We start from the raw sequence: 4,629 nt of genomic DNA on the forward strand, positions 1-4,629 counted from the left end.
CTTTAGTGTGCTTGATTTTCCTTTTCAGTGTGTTGTTTTAACTGCATTCTTTCATTGTTTTTTTTGTATGCTTGTTTTCCTTATCAGTGTGTGTTTTTCACTGCACTCTTTCTTGTTTGTTTGTATACCGAAAAATACATTATGTGTGTGCAGACAAGCAAATACTGAGTTTGATTTTAACAATGCGTGCAAGCTATGCCAAATTCACTGGTACTGAGTGCTTTCAGTTAAGAAATTCAAAAGGGCAGGGCTGGCTATTGTTGTTTTCTCTCTGTCCTTTTTCTTGCTTTTCTTCTGGGGCGAATTTGGTTTTGTACTATTCACTTTACACTTTGCATATGAAAGGAAATAGTAGCCAGAGAGAAATGAATATATATGAACTGGACCTGTCAAATATCATATACTTTGATGTGACTAATTAGTATTTCTCAATCCCTTTTGCTCTGTGCCAAGTTTGGAATGCTGATGGAGATTGAACTGATGGAGTTTCTTGCTTCCATAACAATCTTTTGAACTATTCTAGCTGTCTAAATTCCTTCCACATGACCAATTTTGTTGGAACTGATAATATTTGAGAAAAGTTATATGTGAGTTCCATCCTACTAATCAAGGCTAGTTACAAATAATGCAGCAGTATTAGCTACATTATTCATAGTGCTTTTTTCCCTTCCTTTTCCAGATTTCATTAAAATCCAAGCTCAAAACTGATTTTCCTCAAGAATGCATATATCTAGGAATGTTTAAATGAACCAGGAGTTTAGCAGTGGCATTCCAAGTTTTATATGTTTGTTGGAAAAAGAAATAAAAGTATCACATGAGAGCATCAACAACATCTTCTACAAACAAATCATTGATTTGATTCAACATTAATACCTTCAACTTTATTCCTTTCCATTGCCATCACTAAACTATGGCAGTTATTCTTCTCTATCTTTGACTTTGATATATAGTCTCTATAGTTCTTCTGCTTGCAATCACTCATTCACTTCCTTCTATGTGTATTTTATAACTTTTCAGTAGTAAATTTGATTTATCTTATAAGTGTACAACCATGTTAGTATTTTCATAACATTTATCTTTGGATGTGCATTTTCAAATATGGGTGATTCCACTCATTGTCAATTTATCTCGCGTGATTGTTGGTTGTGTTGAAGAAGCGTATTGGATGTGTTTTTGTTGCATCTTTTTCTCCAAGTATTCGAAAGATAAATTGTTATCTGTTCTTGTGTTCCTGTGCTTGTATTTATTAGAATGAGATCAAAGTGTTTTATAAGAATGTGCGTGTGTGCATGCTAGGAAAGATCAAAGTGTTACGTGAATGTTGTGTTTGTTTAAGGCGAAGAATTCTTGACTGATTGAGTGAGTTAGTAGTGAAAGGGTAAAGGCATGGTTTACATTCCACAATAAAATAAATAACATGTATTGAAATTATTACATTTTCCATGTATATGGAGAGTGTATCAATGTATAATATATGCGATAAAAATAAGACAATAATTTGGTGTAATTGTTGAAAGATAGATATAACATATGGAGTAGTGAATTATATATAATATATCTCTTCAATTTAATTGTATAAAAATAGTAGACCTGTATTGAATGAATATACAAAAATATCATTTCCATAATATTTGATAACATGCTACCAACTTAAGGGTATCATAGTAATCTCTCATAACGTAATCTCTCATAATTTTATTAATAATAAAAAATGTTTTAGATATAATTTTTTTAGTTTATAAAATAATCTCTAATTTAATCAAATAATAACTAATTATTTTAATTTCTAAAATTAATTTTGATTTAATAATTTTCTTGTAGTAATGTTGATTCTCGAGTGATAACTAAATAGCCTTTAACAATAAAATATATTTAATTTTTTAAATTAAGAAGAAAGAAGGAAGAGAGATTAATTTTATAAATTTAGTTCAGTTTATAAACTCTAATTATAAAATATGTTTAAATTTTAAATCTAGGAGTTAGCTTTTTAGCTAACTTTAATTATAAAATATATTTAACGTTTAAATATATTAGCAATAGCGAAACCACTCTAAAAGTAAGAATATTTAATTTTAAATTTATGAGTTAGTGTGAGTTAAACCGATTTCAATTAAAATATATCGTTCTTATTTTAAAATTTATAGCAAGAGTTTAGTATCTATGTAGTCAATGCTAATAGCGCTAGTGTTAGCACGAATTTTAAATTTCAGAAGCAAAATATTTGTATTCTTTGTAATGTTAGATATGATATGTGATGTAGTTGTTCTAAATTGGAAGATGTATTTTAAAGAGTGGAATATAAAGTTTATTAATTAAAGAGTTAGAAAATAAATTTATATTGTAAAATTTCATTTGATTCTCTTACCACTTTTTCTCTCCTTAAAACAAGTCTTCTTTATAATAATATAAATTATGTCTTTATGGATTAAACAAGTATTCAGAATATGAACAAACTCTGTCTATATGGATATTTTCCTCTTGAATATAAAGATAAGATGTTCACGAAGATTGTTACAAAGGAATCATGTCATCTTTAAGAATGGTAGAGTAGACTTTATTGAAAAAAGTTTTACCTACGCGTAACTTAAGGTGGTCATGATTCACAAGTAAAGAAAAATTAACTGATTTTGCATATTCTCAATGATACATGAATTCAAAGAAGTGCTTGAATTGAAGCATCCCTAAAGTGTTCTCTTTCTTTAATTCTATCAATTCTTTGCTAATAAAAAACAAAAATTACTAAAAAAATTGATTTTATCGACGATAAAAATTTGTTTGTGATGTATAAAATTGACTTATATTATTTGTTGTTCTAATAAACATGATGAGTTACATGCTCTCAAGTTAGAAAAAATTACACATATATTAAAAATTGAACTGATTAAAGCTAAGAAAATGTAAATAAATTAGTACATTGAAATGAAATAGAATATTTATTGAAAATCATAGGTCTCTATTATTTCTAGCTTAATAAATATGTATGGTCCAAGTCATTCTGATTTATAAAAGGTTATTATCGATGAATGAGTTTATTTTTATTGTGAGGATGTTAATAATACTTACAATAACTTGACTTATTTGATTTTATATTTTTCTGACATTTGATGGAAGAAACAATGGAAATAGTGGATCTTCTAGCTTTTACCACTACAACTGAAAGATATTTTTCAATGATGGAAATATTAAAACAAGATTAAGGAATAAAATTGAATTTAAAGATAAACACTTACAACTTTCATTCTAATTCATTTATAGATGATTTTGTAACTGTAAGAGTGTATAATTGCAATTTAAGGCAATTTTTTTATATACTTATTATTGTTTGCCATAGTTATGTGTCTTAAAAGTTTGATCCATCCTTTTATGGGATTGTGGCATTGAATTCATCTACCAAATGTGAGGTAAGAGATAAAATATCCATTAACATATTGCATTTTCTTACAGTTGGGTTAATTTAGCATTTAAGATGTATAATGATATTGGTCAACACATTACCCTAAATATAAGAAAGTTGGTACAGTAGTTTAATATTAGGATAGGTTTTGCTATAGTACAAGTAAGGCTTTTCTATTTGGACTGTAAATTATATTTTATTTATTATATAATACTACAAATTTTATTTTCGTTCATAAACTTTAATATATTTTTTAATTTCAACTTCTTTTTTCAAATACATGCCTCCTCTAAAATAAATCTAACACGAGAAAGAAACAAATAAAATATACTTTTTAGAAGAATATATGAATATGTTAAATATGATGATATTTGGTATTTACTTTTTAGAAGAAAACAAAAACTCAAAGATAATTTTGCTTCCTGTCCAAATGAAAAGGTAATAACTTTCATTTTTGGTTAATGATTTTTGTTTTTGAATAAACCAGGCCATCAAGTGGGTTTAGGACTTTAATAGTCATGCTATTAATTATGATTCTCTTTTTTGTGTAACACATTATTTAATAAAGAGTAAAATATAAAACAACTTAATATCAATTGAGTCGTTGTAGTATAGTGGTAAGTATTTCCGCCTGTCACGCGGATGACCCGGGTTCGATCCCCGGCAACGGCGAATCTTTTAACTGTTTTTAGTTTTTTCTTTCTGATTTATTTCATACTATTGTGCACTGTTTTTCCTGCAAAATCTTTGTTGGTGAATCTAATGTAGCAAACATTACAATCTTTGATGTAGGTTTGTTCAATCTATCAAATTTTATGTTCTTCACATGTGAACAAAAACATTACTGGGATTAGTCTTAGTTTGATTTCAGCTATGGCATGCATGCAAGCTTCTTCTGCTGTGAAATTCAAAAGGGCATAGTTTTCTATTATTGCTTTCTCTGTCCTTTTTCATGCTTTTGTTCTGGGGAGAATTTGGATCTGCTGCACTGTTAACTTTACAGTTTGCATATATGAAAGGAAATAATAGCCACAGAGAAATGAATATAAGAACTGGACCTGACGAATCTTATATGGTTCTGATATGATTGACAGTAGTTATCATTCCCTTTGAGAATGGAATGTTGATGGACTTGCTTGCTTTCATCACAAGGCTAGTTACAATTAATTGAGGAGAATTATTTGTCACACCCTTTTGTTTTCAGATTCAATTGAAATTCATGTTCAAAACTGTGA

The 4,629-nt window shown here is 28.0% G+C and overlaps 1 non-coding gene across 1 annotated transcript; it reads left to right on the forward strand.

The window, feature by feature from the left end:
* The first annotated feature begins 3,994 nt into the window (after positions 1-3,994).
* TRNAD-GUC (transfer RNA aspartic acid (anticodon GUC)) lies at positions 3,995-4,066 on the forward strand. The gene has a single exon. It is a non-coding gene; the product is annotated as a tRNA-Asp (tRNA).
* The last annotated feature ends 563 nt before the right edge of the window (positions 4,067-4,629 follow it).

The sequence above is a fragment of the Phaseolus vulgaris genome, chromosome 3 (genome assembly GCF_051622355.1).
Source record: "Phaseolus vulgaris cultivar YP4 chromosome 3, ASM5162235v1, whole genome shotgun sequence".
In the NCBI taxonomy this organism is placed as follows: domain Eukaryota; kingdom Viridiplantae; phylum Streptophyta; class Magnoliopsida; order Fabales; family Fabaceae; genus Phaseolus; species Phaseolus vulgaris.